This window comes from Coturnix japonica, chromosome 1 (genome assembly GCF_054131305.1).
Source record: "Coturnix japonica strain WE chromosome 1, WE-NBRP24, whole genome shotgun sequence".
In the NCBI taxonomy this organism is placed as follows: Eukaryota; Metazoa; Chordata; class Aves; order Galliformes; family Phasianidae; genus Coturnix; species Coturnix japonica.
Window position 1 is genome coordinate 134,820,183 of NC_140663.1, and position 19,607 is coordinate 134,839,789.

General features: G+C 37.3%; 1 protein-coding gene and 1 non-coding gene across 5 annotated transcripts in view; one reads left to right on the forward strand and one right to left on the reverse strand.

The window, feature by feature from the left end:
* Window positions 1-19,607, reverse strand: part of GPC6 (glypican 6) — a 720,043-nt gene that overhangs the window by 80,651 nt on the left and 619,785 nt on the right. The window lies entirely within an intron of this gene.
* Window positions 16,913-16,971, forward strand: LOC116652804 (U7 small nuclear RNA). Its single transcript, XR_004306023.1, has one exon. It is a non-coding gene; the product is annotated as a U7 small nuclear RNA (small nuclear RNA).

Sequence of the window (19,607 nt, forward strand, 5' to 3'; positions counted from 1 at the left end):
TTTTCTCTCAATACGTACAGCAGATGAACATTGGATTTCTGCCATAGTATATAGGTATAAACCATGTTCACCCTGCTACATTTCAAACCGTAGTTGAAATGCTATACAGGAAAATATATTTGTTGTTTTTGAATTTAAAGAGAATTGTTTACTTAATTTGCTTTTGAGACCCTCTCAAAAACAGTGTTAGTTGGAAGAGCTCACTAATAAATAAAAACAAAGCAACTGAAATGAAATTAACAATAAAAAACAATTTGCCACATCTCATGTCCATTGATTCACAGATACAGATTTATCACACTTTCTGTCATCTGATATACTGCATTTATACTATGCTTTTGAACATTACATTTTTCCCTCTAATATGTAAGCATCTAAGACTTTCAGAATCTATGTACATTTAAACCCACAAGCAATATTAACAAAATAAACAAAAATCTTCACGTACTCTCTTCCTTATCCCTCAAACTTAGGCTTCAAAATGTACTATCTAGTCTTCTTCCTAAAACAGGCCTCTCTTCTTTGCTGCAGTAAGTACCAGTCCTGCAAAGCTATGCCAAGAGGTATGGAGCACCTCACTGCCCTGATGGCAGTGCTATCCCTGCACTTGTTTAGAGAGTCCTGGGACTCCTTTCTTGCCTGCATGGCTGTCTCCTTCCTTCACACAGAAGCATGAATCTGTGGATGTGGGAAAGAAGGGGCTGGTGTCTCACACGAGTAGCTGAGAAGCAAACATCTATGCACAGCCTGACCTGAGGTGTATAGTATGTTAACAGTTTATATGCAATCAGTGAGTGTCTAAATATCCCACTGAAATTAAAATTAGCATTTTTTACCTGAGCACTTCTGTAATTTCATGTCTAATATGTCACAGTGCTTTTAGGCTAGTAAGAGGGGAATGCCTCTTGTTTGGAGTGGGGTGTATTACACTTGTCACTAACTGTGAGAAATGGTGAGATGATAGCAATTTAGTTTCAAATGGAGGTGTTATTTTGACAGTCTGTTATTTTAAAATGCTTTAGTTTAAACCCTTTTCAAGGGGATGCTCAATGAAAACAGCACCTAACACTGACAGAGGAACCAAAATAGTTTATGTACATGCAAGGATATATACATTTATAGGCACACATATATATATACCTGCTCATGCATGCATTTAATTTTTCCACACATGGAAGTATGGTGTAATGTAAAGGATTTTGTTTCCCACAAATTTATAATGTAATGTATAAAACATTTATACCTCTAAAATTTACAAGTAATGAGATCGGCCTAAATCCCTGCTGCCACAGCTACTAGCATTGTTCTGGCAAAAGTGGTGTCTGCCTTCTGGAGGCTTGGGCTTTGTTTGGTCTTAGGTTTGAGATTAGAGTTTATGCATAGAAGAATTAGTGTTTATTTATTCATTATAGAAGTAGTTCACAGCTTAATTTTGGGACACCTACTTCCTTAATCCAACATAGTTTAATTTGGAAACTAACAATCTGAACAAGTCTGGTGTTGAGCTCAAGTACATGTTTGAGATAAGGGACTTTGTTGAAATAGAGGTCAGTAAATAGGTAACTGTTGGTTTGAGAACAGAGCAGGAGGTCCTTCATAACTAATGCTACCTACAAGTGGTAGCATTAGTTCACTTACTGTTTCTTCTGATAATAAGGATTGCTAGTTCTGAATTAAATCTTGAAAAGGAATCTCACCTATGTGACAAAAAAATGCATCATCCTTGACTGAACAAGAATCACATCTTCAGTTGTCAAAACAGTCTTACCTTAAGCAAAGTGCTATCAACTTCAAAATGAATAGTACTAAAAAATATAAAATAAGATCTATTCTTTGTTTAGACAATTGGTATATTTAGAAAAAACAAAACAAAACAAAATAAAACATCTGCCATTACATTAGCTTCGGTTCATAACCTCAGCTTTTGCATTACAATAGCAGCCTCAGTCTTTGCAGGGGAAGTGGGTAGAGGCTGAGGAATGTGGTTAATTCCTGGCTGTCAGAGATCTCTATGAGCCTTTTGCTGTGTTGAACTTCCTTGTTATATTCTGGTTACAGAACTGATGGTGGCTTCAAGAGCTTGGGTTCAAGTTAATGGTAGAGTCAAGTATATGTTTAAATCACATGGGCTATATCCACATGTAAAATAGAAAAGAAGGTTTCAAGGGCTAAAGTAAAACAGGTTTATCTTACATTATTTTTGAGGCTGATTCAAGTGGCTATGCTATTTGAAGGCTCGTTTTAGGGTCCAACTCAGTCTGGAAGCCCTATCACATGGGCAATGGCAAAATTCAGGTAAGCTCTTGTACAAACTGAAAAGTGATGTTTTTGTTTTCAGTAAGGTGTGTGGGGCCACGGATGATTTAGTGGTGGCTGGACTGATGAGTTACTCCTGTCTCCTTCTGAGAGGAGTACCAGCTCAGCCAAGCAAGAGAAGATGAGTAAGTGACATTTCTGTGAACTGCAAAATGATTGTCTCAGTCTTTGTCTGACCGAATTCTTTCTACTACCTTTTCACTAACCACTGTCATTTCTAATATTAAGTCAAACCTATCTGGGTGATATCTGACAGACCCAGACTGAAAGAAGCTTTCAGGAGTGAGAAAATCATATTACTGAGAGTGGGTGAGCCTCTTGGAGACATATTCACTACTGCAGTAGCCTCTTTCTACTGAATTTTTGAGCTAGCTCTCAAACCAAGATTCAGGCTGAATTTTCTTAACATTGATATCTAGGAAAAAAAGTGTGTTTTCTTTAGGTGAATTTCTCACTTGGAAAATATTCCCTCAACTCACTGGATTTTTTCTTATTTGCTAGCCACAACTCTAGCTCTGTTCCTAGAACTTTTTATTCACTTGTATAATTCTGTATGAATACATACAATATAAATGCACGACATATTCTATGCAATTTAATTAAATAAAACCTGTTAGATTGAATTAATGAAAATCAAATAAAATTTAATCATCTGAGAGTTATAAGAAATCAGTCAAAATGGTGTAATAATTCTTCACAGTTTGTAGCTCTTCAAATCTATAATCACGCAAAAATATATATGCAGTGCTTTATCCCTAGCCTCTGTTTTCCTCCTAAAATTGTTGTATTATTATAGGAGAAGACAGAAAGCTTTCAAAATGAAGTTAGGAAAATCTATGTGTCTCAGTTTTAGACTCTTGTCAAGAACAGACCATTGAACTCAAATAAAGCATAATTTGGTTCACAGGACTCGTAGGTGTGGGTTTAATAATTTCTCAGTCAGCTCAGATGTTAATGAGAGTTTAATTAATGTTTGTGTAATAAATAAAAAATGCTCTTTTCTTTTCTTTTCTTTTCTTTTCTTTTCTTTTCTTTTCTTTTCTTTTCTTTTCTTTTCTTTTCTTTTCTTTTCTTTTCTTTTCTTTTCTTTTCTTTTCTTTTCTTTTCTTTTCTTTTCTTTTCTTTTCTTTTCTTTTCTTTTCTTTTCTTTTCTTTTCTTTTCTTTTCTTTTTTCACAGGCACAGTAGCCTTAAATGCTTTCATAATCTCTCCAAAGAAATAACATAGGTTTCTGACAATGAGGCTTAGAAGTACACTGCTTCATTCTCAGCAATATATGAGATTTGGCAGAGATTTTCCTATTACTTTTCAGATTTTATTTTTACTTTTTATATTTTTAAAAGTAGTTTATAAGTGCTGTTTTAATGAGAAGAACAAGACACAGCTGATCACTATGCTGTCTTTCATTGTCTAACTTAAATATGCAGAAGGCCACATTTGATGAGCTTTAGTGAACCTGGAACATGTTTGGGCAAAACAATAGGTAAAAAATAAATACACAGGAATCTGCCTCTGCTTCCTATGAACTGTGTCAAGACAGTGTCTTTTTGACCATTTTTAGATACCAAAAGTGTTATTTTGCTGTTTATGTTGCATTTTATAGAATTATAGAATCATGGAATCATAGAATCAGAGAATGGTCTGGGTTGAAAAGGACCACAGTGATAATTCAGTTTCACTTCCCCTGCTGTGTGTAGGGTCGCCAACCACCAGACCAGGCTGCCCAGATCTAGCCTGGCCTTGAATGCCTCCGGGAATGGCATCCACAACCTCCTTGGGAAACCTGTTGCAAATTGAAACAAAAGGAGAAGAGAACACATGGATTTGTGAGAAATCTCACAGGGTTTCTTTTGGTCTGAATGCTTTGGCTATGCTATCATTTTTTCCTTTCACGCACTGTTGTCCTACTTTTATATTATCAGTGAGATCTCACCAGTGGCTGAGCTTTCCTCAGAGGAATCCAGAGAAGCAGCTGTAGATGAATGCTTTAAAAACAATAGTGTCAAATTACTGAATTTCATGTCCATTGTGAAATCTTAGGTTATATTTTGTTTCAAGGGAAAACGGGAGAAAAACCTCTACTGAAATTTCTTTTCTGGAGGTTTCTATTTTTTGGTATATTTGATCTAACATTTATGAAGGATTGTGAAGTTCTTGTTCATATAGTTCTTTGTGAACAAAAGTAAAGAGTAATTTTATTTGGGATGCTTCAAAGAGTTTGTCTATGCACAAGTCAGTGGACTGCAAGAGATGAGTTGAAAACAGACTGAGCACCTTATTGTGGCTTACCATGAACTTAGGCGTGGCAGTGGCAGTTTTGGAAAAGGATATAACTGTAAATAAGTCGGACTGCTAAGCACTGCTCATTCAGTACTTTACCAGCATTCTGACCAAGGATAGAGAGAGGGAGGAGTTTGGGTTGTATTTACTGCATCATGTAGCTAAAACTCACTGAATTTTCCAGTGTGACACTAAATGTAAATAATGCCCACAAAAATGTTGGAGCATTGGATGGTAAATTAATGAAACAAAATAAAAAAAGAAAAATTGAGAAGTGAATTGTAGGTACACACTGACTTCTTGGAAATATAATAACAGCAGAAAGACATCTGTGTAATTCTCTGCCAAAACTTTTACAGCTAGATTATGATTTACTAAAGAAATTTCAAGAAGAGGAAGGTAAAACTCCACCTCACATTTAATGAGGTGCTAAGAACTCTTTTCTCAGAAAACCAGCATAAAATGCAGCAGTGATGCCAATACTGGTGTTTTTCTTAGAGTCTACCTTACCCTTTTTCACTTTATTATTCATATGAAAACACTATACTATTCTATTCTGATGAGACTTAATTGACAGATTTCCCCCGGTAACTGTCATTAAGCTCCACACATGTATTAACGTAATAGCATTAAAATCCTCAGTCTTCCTCTGAAGTTTTCCTGATTTTATTTTTATTTTTTAGGAGGTGGGAGTTACTTTTCTTAAAACTCATGCTTCACTGACATAAGGGGGATCTGTGTTTTCTATTTGGATTTCCACCTGCCAAAATTAAATTATTTACTGATGTAAATAAATTTTGATGTAAATGATCTGTATTTAATTACTTAAAACTGAAAAAATAATATGTTTAGCTGATCAGACCTGAGTAATTATTATCAGTGTTTACTTTCAGTTATGAAAAGTTGCAGGCTTAATATCATGTTCTTTGATATTTCTTACCAGCTACATGGACATTTTGATTCACAGCAAGACCACTTACTGAACTCATGAGGAAGAAAAAAGTATTGCCAATGTTACAAATGAGCTAACTTTTCCCTTACCCAATAATAGTAGAGAACTTCTTATCACTTCCACAAGGTTGTTCTCTAACGTTGTCTTTTATTTATAACAGCTCAAAAAATCACTTTCATATCATGTACAATATATGTATGAAAAAAAATATTGACAGGCAGTTGTCATCTTATTGTTGCTGATAGCAACAAAATGAATTTCGTAGGTTGAACTGTAGGTTCACTAAGTTTTTTGAGCATTTTGAATAACAGATGTTTCCTCTATGTATTGAAAAAAATAACCATACTAAAATCATTTTTCTTCTTTGTCTTTCTATAACTTCGAGCAATTCTAAATAATTAAATATACTGTTGCTAGATGGTGTCTTATTTTTTTCACATGTGCAGAAAGAAAGGAGCAAAGACCAGGCAAAATGATAATCCTCGTCTACTTTTATGATTCTGCTACCCTATGGGAGCTGAATTCAAGATGTTCGGAACCAGACTTCAAGCAAATGTTACTGCCAAATGTTTCTGAGAGTTCTGTCTGAATGTCTGACATAAATCAATGTATAAGATGCTGCACATTTATAAAGTCTTTGTCTTATTGCTTCTTCCTTATGCCAAGAGATGTTTCAATAGTCCCATTGTCAGCCACAGAAAATGTAGTTAGAAAATAAAATAGCTCTCATTGATACATGTTCACATGCTTCCTGCTATAGCCTGTTCTTTTAATTGTATTAATATGTACTCATCTGTGTAATTCTTTTAAGATAACGGTTTTGGGAACTTTTAAAAGCTCTCACTCTCCTTTGATGAGATGTGCTCAAATGGTTGAAGATAGTAAATTATAGACAAAAATCTCTTATTCAGTGTCTTCATTCAGTAGTAAAACTCTCCTGAATATAAATGTTCATGTAACATTGGTAGGATCACAGACAGTAGAGCCTCAAGGATCTTTTTAGCAATTCCACTACTAACACTGAAAGACTACCAGCACTCTTTTACAGTTATTTCATTGTCTCTTTGTTAGGATATTTTTTGAGTCATATGTTGTTCGCTTAAATGTAACAGACTTGCCATTCTTATTGTCTGTTCACTACTGTTCCATCATCTCTACTCTGGAATGTAGAAGATCTTGAATGCTGCATCAAAATAATCAAATGTTTTCCAGCCCTTCGGAGACATGTGGAGGGCTCCTGAGATGGTGAAAGATTTGGAAAACCTGATAAACAGAGAGTGGCCAAATGAACTGGATTTTCTCAGGCTACAAAGCATACGCTCAAAGAGGATCTTGTCACAGACTTAAGTGCCTAAAATGTAGATAATTGGAAGGTTGGGGAACCTTCTTTACATTGATGTGGAGTGAGGATACAAGACGCAACAGGCACAGGCTTCTGTTCACTATGTGAACAGTTAAACACTTGAGCATCTCCTCAGATCCCTCCATGATCTACAGTTTTTCTTTGATTGTATGGCTGGGCTTCCATTCACTTTTGGTATCTAGAAGTTAACATTACAGCCTAAATTGCTGGTAGAAAGTTTAGAATGGCATAAATTTTGCTCCAAAGGCTTTTTAACAGACTTCACAGGATTAAGATTTTGTTGCTTTAACCAACTTGTAAGTGATCTGTAATATGAAAATGGGAGTAAATTGTTAGGTGAAAAAGTGCACTAGTTTTTACTAGTCAGGCTGGGAACGATGAAAACTGTTGCAGAAAATCCAAGAAGGATCTCATGGTTCTATGTGACTGAAGAGTAAAATGATAACAAGTGATGTCATTTTATAAGGAAAATCAGTAAGTTCTAATGTATTTTAGGCAACAATGGATTCTGAGATGACTATTATCACTCAAAAAGCAGCTTTTTGATTGGCACTAGATCATTCTACTATATTCTGAATGGTGGTCAAAATGAAAATCCCCAAAGAGCTTCATGCTTATTTCCTAAATATGCACTGAAATAGCACCTGGATACAGCGTCACAGAAATTATAAATGCAAGCATTCAAAAAACATCCAATTTTTAATCTAACTTTCTACTATCTGAAAAAGATTGTCAAACAGTGTGTGACAAGGGGATGTTGACTTGGTGTTGAGGTTCTGTTCCAGTACAGGAATAAGGAAGCAGAATATGAAACTAGAGTCACATTTTATTAATTTCTTTATTCTTTGCTAATCCCAAGACTATGTGACAGATTCCTTAGGGTTCTTGCAGCTCCCAGAGAACATCTGGATGTTTCTCAGTTCTATTGGTAAACTCAGCCTTTTTTTCTTCTGAACAAAAGATTTTTTTTTTTTTCTCTTGTTTTATGTAGGAAACCACAATAGTCATTAAGATCTCAAATAACATTTTGCAGGTACCAATGCCAGATTTTTGAATAGACATCCCATGAATAATATCTTCCCTGCTACTTTGTCACTGAGCTGACTTAATGCTTTTCCTTGCCATAAATATTCAACTTATGGCCAGCCCTGCTGGCAGGTATCCATCCCAATGCTATGGCTTTTAGGAAAGTGTCACACAGGCTTGGAAAGACAAAATTGATTTTTGCCTTTCGTTTTATTGATTAATATGGAAATGTTCTGCAGTTATCTCATTGCTTTTAAAAGCCTGCCACTATGCAGAGAATTTTTAGATGCCTAAGATCATTTTCTCTCAATAAGGCCCAATGTAGCAAATGAAATGTTTTTTTCCCCTCTCCCCCCAGATAAATGTTTGAATCTCAAAAGATTGTGTACATCAAGGTTATCTCAAATCAATATGTCCAGTATGACTTATCTTTTATTGTTTCAACATTCCTCTTGAAAGGAAAGAACAAGTTCTGTACGTTGCCTAGCTGCACTAAGGATATTACTGGGATGAAACAGAACTAATCAATAGGAAAGGGGCAATGTTGTAAAATCCTCACTTGAGCTCCTTAACTATTCTAAATTATCTCTGTTCTGTTCTTTTAAATGATTGGGAGATCAAGAGTAAAAATATTCATGCAGTCTAGAGAAGGTCGAAGTAATATAAAAATCTAATGTTCACTGCACAAGGCCACTTGACTGATATGTTGTAATCAGCATAAATATTAATAACAACACACAGACAAAGTTGGCCAAAAAGTAAAAGATGGATTCCCACTAAAACTTTCACAGCAGGAAAAGAATTGTTTTAACTGTGGGTGAAAAGCTTAAGAATGGAACATTCTTCACAGAAAGACTGCTATCTGACTACACATTGGCAGGGCTTCCAGGCCAGCAGCCAGGAAACCATCGTATTAATACTCCCTCAAGTAATTTTGATTTACTAAAATGATCATTTTCCAACAAGAAAAATTATCTGATCAACCTATTTCATACAAGAGAGATTTATGAATATCAATATGTTATATGTCCCTATAAGGCTGCTGAATGTCAGAAAACTTGACAGGGGAAACTAGGGAGGTATGGTAATATTTTGGGATCAATTATCCATAACTTTTGAGTTTTAACCTGTTCCTACTGTTTTAAGAACTTAGGAAAATAGTCCTCTGATTCCCTGTATGCTAAATTAAGAAATGAACCCATATCTGGAGACTTCTGGAGGGAGATCCCCCCCCACCTTCTTTTAGTTAAGGATTAAGATGCAGGTGCTAACTTACTGCAAAGGCACTCACACTGGATTCCCCCTTTAGTGACCTCCCACGTATATCACTTTTGTGTGTCTGTATTTAAGCCACTGCACAACTCTGTCCCACCTTCCTCTCCCATTTGAGCTCCTCCTCTGAAACTGACTGGTGCTAAAGGACAGTTTTCAAGCAGTTCCTAGGCTCAATTCACGTTCACTTAATTTGACTCCTCTGCTTACCAACAGAATCGTTATAACCAATGCAGCATCCCAATGTGTTTGGGATACAGACCCTGATTTCACTGCAGCTGTTCTAGATTCATGAAGGTATAAGCATGAATAGGACACAGATCCACTATCACAAAAAGCAAGAACAAGTATTAGAATGTACCTTTTGCTGATTTGCTATAAAAAATAAATTTCAAATTTCCTGAAGAAAAAAACTATATAAAAATATCTTTAAATGTTAATCTTTTCAGTTATGATAACAACAAGCAAATGTGACCCGATCTGGAGTTACTAAGGTCACAAAGCATCTTTTCAATAACTTGTTTTGGAGGTAGTTGCTTATTCCTATTCCGTTTCCACAGAAAAGAACCATTTTGGTTTCCCCTTGTCTCAGTATGGCTGCAAATGAAAAACTGTTATTCCCCATGCTGTATTAATGACTGTGGATAATGCTGGTACAGAAATAGTCAAGTTTTATCATGACAGAATGAGGTAGTACTTAAGTTGATATTTTTGTTCCTATTTAACAAAATAAAACATGTCAGTTTTGGCTCCACTCAAAACCTGGGGGAGAACAAACAAAGGTTGTGAAATGGAATAGGAAAGCACCTGCAGGGGAATTCGTTTTCAGGTTTTTGAAAGAGAACAAAAGTGAGAAAACAAAAAGCCAGCAAACAGTGTTTTAAAAATTGATTTAGGAATGTTTAATTGTCTAAAATGCTTCTTGAAGTTGTCATATATTTTTTCAAGGAGAAAGGTGGGAAACAAATGACATCATCTGATATTGATGTGCTGTACTGGATACTGGATCCTGTCTGCTGGGATGGGAAATCTTTACACAGGCGACTAGAACTGCCAACAGTCAATTAACTAAAAAAAGGTCTCATAAGACCTGTCAACTGGGCTCTCTTTCAGTAAATGCAAAATTTAAGACGTTTTATATCCTCAATGTTTTCCGCATTCTTTGTAAGGAAACACAACAGTTAATAACATGCAGGCTGTTTCAAAAGTGATGCTTCCTGCTTCTTTCTATGAAAACTACAACAGATAAAGAGCAGAAATTTTGATGGAGAAAATTCTAAGCTACAACAGCATTAACTGTTCATTTTTGCCAGGGATGAACAAAAGCCTGAATTCAATACTCATAAAAATCTGTACCAGTGGAGAACTACTGCTCCTGTTGCTGTTGCTGAAATGTACCACCCACCAGCACACTGCATTCACATCCACAGTTTGGTCTCCATACATGTTCAGCAAGTGTTGATGGACGTCAGTGGATGCCATTTTTTGTCACATAGAGGAATTCATTGACACACTTTTTCTTCATATACATGACCGTGTCAGACACCATTCAGTCAGACTGCCTCTCTGCTGCCATCTGACACACAGCAGAATGTAATGGAATACTGGCAGGGTAGTTCAGCCTCTACTGCCATACCACTAGCATCTGCTTCTGACATCATGTGCCGACAATAATAGAACAGGAGGCATTACATTTGGAGCAACCCCCATAAATAATGATGATTTACTTGGTCTTCCCCCACTCAGAAAGGAGCACTAAAAGGTTTTGAAAATACTCATAGTAGCCTAGCAACAACTTTTTTTTTTTTTCCCCTAAAGCAGAGATACCATTCAAATTTTCTTTTAGGAAAGTAGGCTAGACCTGCTGTTTCAAAGATGATTTGCACAGGTAGAAGTAGAAGGACTCTGTCCTTTTGTGTTAGTCTTCCAAACAGGGAGTAAAAATATTTATCTCTATTATTTCAAACATTCATACCTTCATATTTACAGAAAAAGACACTATATTAAACTCACCCCTTACATAATGCTTCTTATTTCTTTATTTTTCTGCAAATATTTGCGTACTTGTTGTTAGTTGAAATAAATCTGTGGAGGAGTTTTTATTCATGAAGAAATTATTGTGTCTGTATTCCAGGTTTATTTGTTCAACATTGTCACATATCCCAGACCACAGTTTCTTCATAGTGTACAAGAAGAAGTTTAACAAAAGCATCAGTAAATCAAACAGAGAAAGATAAAATGTGAAAAGGTAGATCTTACTTTTCTCTTTCCTTTAATAAGAGGGAATCTTACTAATTTAAAACTAGAGAGGTGATGAAAAATTTGCATATTTTTGCATATCTCTTTGAGGCTGCTCTTTACAGAGCTTTTCCTTCCCTTTTTCCCGTGTTTAGTGTTGGTTATCTAATCAAGGAGTAGAAATCCATTTACTGTGAACTGAGTGGCCACTTACTCACAAAAAGAACATGCCAAAGTTTGACTGTAGAGATAGCAGAGGTACAGATGGAGCTGGTTGGAAACCAAACTCCTTTCCCATGGGGATTCATTTTTAACTGGATGTGATCTATCCTAGAAGAATCAAAAGGACAAGGAGAATGAGAAGGCTGCCTTTCAAAGGCAGTTTGCTCTAAGAGTGGATTATACTATATTTTACCATCAAGTAGTCTGACTGATGCCAACATTTGCTTCCAGATCTCAGGTGGCCTCCATCAAAGCAGGATCTGCAGCAGGAAGTGAAGGAAGTGTGATATGTGACTGCAGGGGCTAAATGTGAGGTGTACCCAGGAGTATGCCCTGTGTATTGGAAGGCTCTTTGAGCATTCTGTAGCAGCTAGAACAGCCCCATAGTGGGATGTGGGCACTGCAGGCAGAAATGTTCCCAGGTGAATTAGTAGGAGCAGCACATTAGAGAAAGGCTACTTTGTGTAAGTGGAAATAGTGGTTGGTGACACTGCACACAGAAGGGGGATTTAAATTAGATGATCATTGTGATCCTTTTCAACCCAGGCCATTCTATGATTCTCCGAAATAGGAACTGCCATGGTGCTGGAATCTGTAACCAAAGTGAATGCTATTACAGTGAAGTATTGGCAAAAGATGGCCACAGAAAAGGTTTGGTGAATGGCATTAGGGCACTGTGAAAGCCCAAGAATGAGGTCATATCCAATTTCTCCTTCTCAAGTATAACCTGATGTTATTCTTAGACCATTGCTATTCTACAGTACTCATCCCATTGTTAGAAAGCAGTTAGAGAGCTTTGAATGTTTTACTAGAACAAATTTAAAACAGATTTAAACATCAACAGAAAGGAATATCTTGATACATCAAGACATTTGAGCCTTGTTGTGAATTCTTGGTATAAAAATCATTTGTTCCTAAAATAAGAAAGTTCCCATAAAGTCATCTTGTTTCAAAAATTCCTGTCTATTTCATGGAGAAGAAAGAGCATGTAACAATAAATGCAGATAAAATAGGGAGTAACTAGTTACGTGCTAGCTTGCATTCATTCCAGCTCCCTGACAGACGTTGTGTGGCTGAGAAAATGGTTAGCAGGTTGTGACAGCAGAGAGATGTGATCAGAAAAACAACCTGCTGTATAGGGGAAGGATAAAGGTAAACTCAATCCTTTATGCACTGAACAAAAAACAATTATTCATAGGGATAGAGGCCACCAAAGACACATTTGTTCTGGATTTTTTTTTTCCCCCCCATTTAGATACATTTTTTTATTTTACTTTATTTTATTTTTATCATTTAAGATACAGCTCTGGTGTGTGGTTGCTTTACAGAGCTTTATGTTTGCAAAAATGTTGTCTCTCAGGTAAGAGCTGTCATTATGCAGCTATTTATCCTTTTACCACTAGGGCATCCTCTTTGATCAGTAGTTTTATGGATTTACTTACAAAATGGATTACGCTGTGTTGCTTTGGATGCATGTTCTTGACAATCAGATAAAACACCCTTATTCACATTTAGTTTAGTTCTTTATCTCCTCAGTTTGTATCAGTCAATTCCTCACATTCTCCCTGAGCTTTTAGATGAGTCATCAGGAAACAAACACCGGTTTTTGTATGGTTTGTGGTTCTTTTTTTCTTTAAAAAAAAAAGGTCTGCATTAAGTTTGGATATCTCCAACCCCATCTTATCCAACACTTCTGGATGGCACAATAAGTAAGATAATGGCAGAGTTATCTGAAACATACAGCACCCTGTCTACTACTACCTGCTTCCTGCAGTAAGAAGGCTATGTAAGCAGAACTAAGGAAAAGAAAAATGACTCTGAAGGCACTTGTATGTTTCTCTCTTGGGTCATGAGCTGAAAAAATCTTCAAACATCTCTGGAAACTTTACAATACATTTTATTTAGTTCAAAAATTGCCAGTAATTTTTTTCAGATCTCATTTTCCCACAAATATCACACTATCACATACAAATTGTATTCAATCACTAGAAAAACATTTTATTTATTAAGTTTTTAACAGAGTTTGATGCAAGAGAAGGAATATGTATCTCTTCTATTCCAGATAGTGAAGAATTACAAGAACACATATCAAAAGCTGTGGAATTTCTAGGTTAATGCATTTGTTTTCACATCAGATTGTCAGAAGAGACAGCTGTCTTCTACCCCTTAGATTTCCTATACCAGGCATCTCTGCAGTGCATGCAGATAACAAATCTTTCTCTACTTCAGGTAAGACAGAAGAAAAGTATATCCTTGGGAGGGCTACCCAAAGTGCCTCACACCAGCTTCATCTCCCAGAAAAGTCATTTCACATGGTTACTGTTTCCAGCAGAGAAGCCAGGATGCTGCTGGAAAATGAAGAGGGCTGCATACATCTGATTAGGAATGAGAACATGGAACAGAGCGATGTTTTGAGGAGATGTGTATTGCAGCTTTTAAGTAAGATATCTCTCTAGCCAGTGCTGATGAATTCTGCAGCACAGAATTGCAGAACAGAGGTGTTCGTGCAAAGAATGATCTATCTGTCTTCTTGTGACAGTTTTAGAAAACTAAATGCGTCTGTTTGAATGCTCTTCCTATTTCATGTTTCATGCTGTCCCTAATGCAGTATTAGTGGTGTATGTCATGAGATCCTTCCCCCAACTACCATTATTCATTTAAAAAAATGATCAAAGGATTTTAATCACAAAGCCTGCTTTAATTAATCCCCTGCACAATGTTGAAATTTGCAGGGAAGGGTGACAAAATAATTTGTTGAGACCTGTTTTTATCTTTTACATTATCAAGTGCCGTTTCGACCACCTACTTCTATAGAGAATATTGGAGTTCTACCTGTATGGATGAAGACGTGCTTTTATTTTGTGAGACTGTGTTTTATGTGCATGTGACTGTATGCATATACATGCATGTACCTCCACCATCATGCATATAGATTTCATAACTGAAATTGTAAATAAATAAACCTTCCAGAAACACAGTTGAACACTGGCTTGAAACATCAGTATTTCTTATCTTAATTGCTAGCACATATCAAATAAACTCAAATCTAGAGTGCATTTATGAATTCAAGCACAAATTTCCAGCCCTGTAAAAATGTAGTCCCCAAAAAGCCACTTGGTGGCTATGTTTTGCTGTTCACAGTTTAGCTTAGATCCATTTTACAAGGGAAACCCACAGAAATGTATCCTTCTATCCTTTTGCAAAATTTATAGGAGACTGGATATCTCCAGGGATGAAGGACAAGACAAGACAATGTTATCCACATGATATGTTTTTGGCATATTCTGTGGATCTGTGGGGCTTGACTATTTACATTGCTTAAAATTGACCCATGCATGAGCCCAGCACAGAAGATGGACAAAGGTCTGGGTAAAAGATGGCATTTCCATCCCTGGAATGCTCTAGCATTTTACAATGCTTTTTTGTCCTTTCTATTTTTTTTCTTTCTCTTGCACATTGTTATGATTTATGACTACTACCCGTAGAAGGAGGAAAATGCTGCATAAGATAACCAGATGAATTATTTAATGGTTTGAGATTCATAATACGTAAAATGAAGCAATTATGTTGAGGACTCCACATGCTACAGAATGGGGCAGCACAGAAAATCTTTGCCTTATGATGGAGAGAAGCCATGATGTCTTATCAACACCTGTTTGTAGATGGGAGATCCTGAGCTATCCGAACTGGATCAACCTTCTGCTTCCTAGCATTTAACTCCCAGAAGCTAATTACCACATATATATTAAAAATAAGCCATTATTTGAGTCCTTATGGATGCTAAATTTCTGTCAGGCAGGGAAGGGAGAGGAAGTTCTTCATTTAACTTCTGCTTACAGAGGATTTCAGGATGCAAAGTTCTGCATTTTTTCCCCTTCGGTGGGTTTACAATGAAAAACCTACAGCATTGTAAGTGGGGAGCTGAGCAATGATTGCCCCTGTGGCCAAGCTCCAATGCGTTCCAGTGTGTGCAGAACCTTGGACGAGTGGGTGCACATATTTCTCTAACCAAGGCTGCAGGGAGAATATAGCAGTTGTTTTATGTTACAGTAAGATATCAGAAACCTAACGACAGAACATGACCTTGACTCATAACTAATTACAAATCTGCTATATTGGAATAATTCCAGAAATGTCTCCACCATTTTTTAAAAAAGTTAGGGACAAAATGCAATGCATCAGTTCTGCTTATGATAAGCAATTCGGGATCCTGAGAGGGCCCCTGCAGAACAGCTACAAGCACTGATGGATTGCTTGTACATTATCCCTACTGATTACCGAACACTGCACCCGGCCAAGCACTTTCACTCTGATTGAAGATATGAGGTGCAGACTTTGATCAAAATGAATTAAATGACCACCCCGCCACACTTTTCCAACTAGGCACATCATTAACTGCAGACAGGAGACAACGTGAGCAGGAGCTGAATTTGTGACCCGTGTGAAATGGGAAGGAAGTCAGAAGGAGATCAGTGTCACCAGCACAAACGCAGATGGATCCATCAGTAATATACAGTTTCTTCTGTTTGCATTTGAAAGTGACAAATATGAAATAAATATTATTTGAATTCAAATTTTATAATAGCGCAGGCACAGAGAAAGTATACTTTGTTTTGTAATGAAATAAGAGGCCGGAACCTGTACAATCAGCTGCTGGGTGTTTCTCCTTGACACACCAACTAAAAGCCCAGATCCATATGGTCAGAAACCCTGAGCATCAACCACCTCTCAAAGTTAACACACTGAGCCTAAAAGTAAATTCCTTTCTTCTACCAGTGGGCAATGGCAAACATAGACTCAGGTATTTCTTCTTGCCCTCCTTTCCCTCACTGTCCTACCTGCCTGTGCTGGAACCACTAGCAGGACCTGGCCACTGCAGCTCTTCCTTTCCTGGTGGGCACATGCAAATGGCTCAGAATTTCTCCTGCTGACACAGCTTCAGCCTTCATCAGCCTCAGCTGTTCAAGCACATCTTTGCATGTTTCCATGGTACTCCTTACCCATTTGAGGCTGTGTGTCAGAGATTAGCAGCTTTGCAGCAACCTTAGGATCATCAACAACCCGCAGCATGGTGTGCCAGGGGGAACATCCATTTCCCATATCAGTACCTGATGTGACATGCCTCCTTGCAAGCCCCTGCTCAGTCCAAAGCCATCACACTTCTTCCATTTGCTTCCTGTCTTATCTATGGCTTTCTGTTCTGATTTATCAAGCTTAAGAGTATTCTCTGAACCTCCCATCCAAAGTGATTTCGCTCATTTAGTATTTGTCTAGCAGGTGTTCCACTCCATGGGAAGCCCCTAAATCTATTTATTTTTTTTTCTTTTTAAGGAACCAAGGAGTTATCCTCCAAGAAAGTAACAAGATCAGCTGCCCAGCTGAAGTGTCTCAACACCAACACCCAAAACATGGGAAACATGAAGAGTTGTAAGCCACCGTGTTACTGGAAAACTATAATGTTGCCATCATTGATACCTGGTGGGATGATTCCCATGATTGAAGTGTGGCTATTGGTTGTTACAAGATAGTCAGAAAGGACAGGCAAGGAAGGAGAAGATGTTGCCTTCTAAATCAAAGAAGGAATAGCGTGTAAAGATCTGTTCATGAAGCCTGGCCATGAGAGAGTCAGAAGCCAATGTCTATTACAGGTGACCTGATCAAGCAGAGCCTGTTCAGGCTTTCTTTCTTCAGCAACAGGAGGCAATGCATTCACAAACTGTCGTACTGGTGGGGGACTTCAACCACCCTGACATCTGCTGGAAATGTAGCACAATGCACTGTAAGAGGTCCAGGAGACTTTTGAAATCTATCAAGGATAACTTCTTGATCCAGGTAACTGGCATCCCCACCTGGGAGGATGCAATATGTGACCTTTTGCTCACCAGTGTGGGTGAACTGTTTGGTGACATCAGGATTGAGGACTGCTGGGGTTATAGTGATTATGTCACGGTAGAGTTCACACTCTTAAGGAATATTTGATTGGCAAAGAGTAAAATCAGAAAGCTTAATTTTAGGAAAGCTGACATTCATCTCTTCAGGGAGTTAGTCAACTACTGGACTGTGTTCAGAGGAGGGCCACAAAAATCATCCAAGGGATGGAGCGCCTCCCTGTGAGGACAGGCTGAGTGACCTGAGGCTGTTATTTAATACCTGAAGGAGGAAGGGGACAGACTCTTTAGCAGGGTCTGCTGTAATAGGACAGGGGGAAATGGTTTCATACTAAAGGGGAGGAGATTTAGATTAGATATTAGGAAGTTTTAAAGTCCAGGTGGTGAGGCACTGGAACAGGTTGCCCAGAGAGTTGGTGGATGCCCCATCCTTGGAGGCATTCAAGTTAAGGCTGGACCAGGGTTTGGTCTAGCTGGTGGTGTCCCTGTTCATTGCAGGGAAGTGGGTGTAGATGACATTTAAAGGTCCCTTCCAACTCGAATCTATGAACCCAAGTACCCAGCTTTGAAGACGGACTGAATCAGTGCGTGCATTAGAAAGCTGCTGACATGATGTACAGCATGGAGCTATTTTCCTTTTATTTTATTGGTCATCACTTAGCACTTATGCAATAGTCTGAATGTAAACTGAGTGCTATGTCTAGTTGAGCTAAGCTAGCTAGAGTACAGAAAGTGCTATGAGAATGGGCTGTTCACAAGGCAGTGGAAGGTAGAAAGTCAGCTGCCCTCTTGATTTCTCCTGCTAAATCACATCTTTACTCATAGCCTAATCTGTTCTTCAAATTGTCAAGTGAGACCCCGGTTTGAAAATAATATGTTCCAGCCTTCTTCTATCACATTATTTCCATCTTCAAATAAACTGCAGGAATTTTTTGGAAGAAACTGCAGCTTCTGTGGGAGAGCTGTGTGGCCTTTGGGTTTCTGATAATTACAGGTTCACCTCTTACATTCTTTTTTTCTCTTTTTCATTTCTCTGTTAATCAAACAGAGACTAGATAGAGAATGAAGAAAGAAAGTGTTGCAGACTCCTTTGTCCCGTTCTACCTTACCCTTCTATTGTAAATCCAGCTGCCTTCTGAAGCTCTTTGAAAGAGAAAACTCTTCTGGCTATTTTTTTTTTTTTTTCTTTTTCTTTTTATATTGTCCCCAGCAAGAGAACAGGAATCATATGTGATTATTTTTAAAAGAGTAAAAATGGCCTTTCTTGGACATACTGTTTGAATGATTGTGTCTGAAGAAGGATGTGAGGGGAAGAGGGTTTGTCTTGTAAGGGCAATATAATGCAAACATGTTTTCTTCCAAAAAGAGTATATTGCAAATTGGAGGAGATAATTTCAAAAAAGTACACAGAACAATTCAATATCCCTTTGAAGAGTGTTTCTGAAAAATTTACTGCACTCTGAAAGAGGAGAGTGTCTCTCTCCAAAAAAAGAGATAGTCCAGGCTGTAAGGGCTTTCTCTAAGGTACCCAAGAACAAAGCTCCAGAATGTGCTTCTGTGGAGCATCAAGATTTGTTATTCATTTTAATTGCTATAAAATGGGTATAGAGATTGTTCTATTGCTGATTGAAGGTAGCTTTGTTTGATCTGACACTACAGGCAATTTTGATATTCCTTTCCTTAGGCAATCTAATAAAAGGACTTGAAGAATAAAAGGACCTGAGGAATGATACAAAAAAACACAGTTGATTTGACTCTAGGATTAATAATTTAAAAAAATAAAATAAAAAGATTAAAGAGAAACTGAAACTCTTCTATGGTTTCTTTAAAGATTTGAAATTTCAACCAAAACTTTTTTTAATTTTGAAAATGTAAATGAAGTGCTGTCCTAAGTTGGGTACTCAGCATGCACCGAAAGTTTAGCTATCCAATGAGATTGTTCTATTATGGTGGAGGTGTTCATATTAGTACTGTAATTTGGATCATGATTACTTTTTTTAAAGTGTATTTTTTGCCTGCCCTCACTTAATGCTTTGGCTCTTCCTGTGGT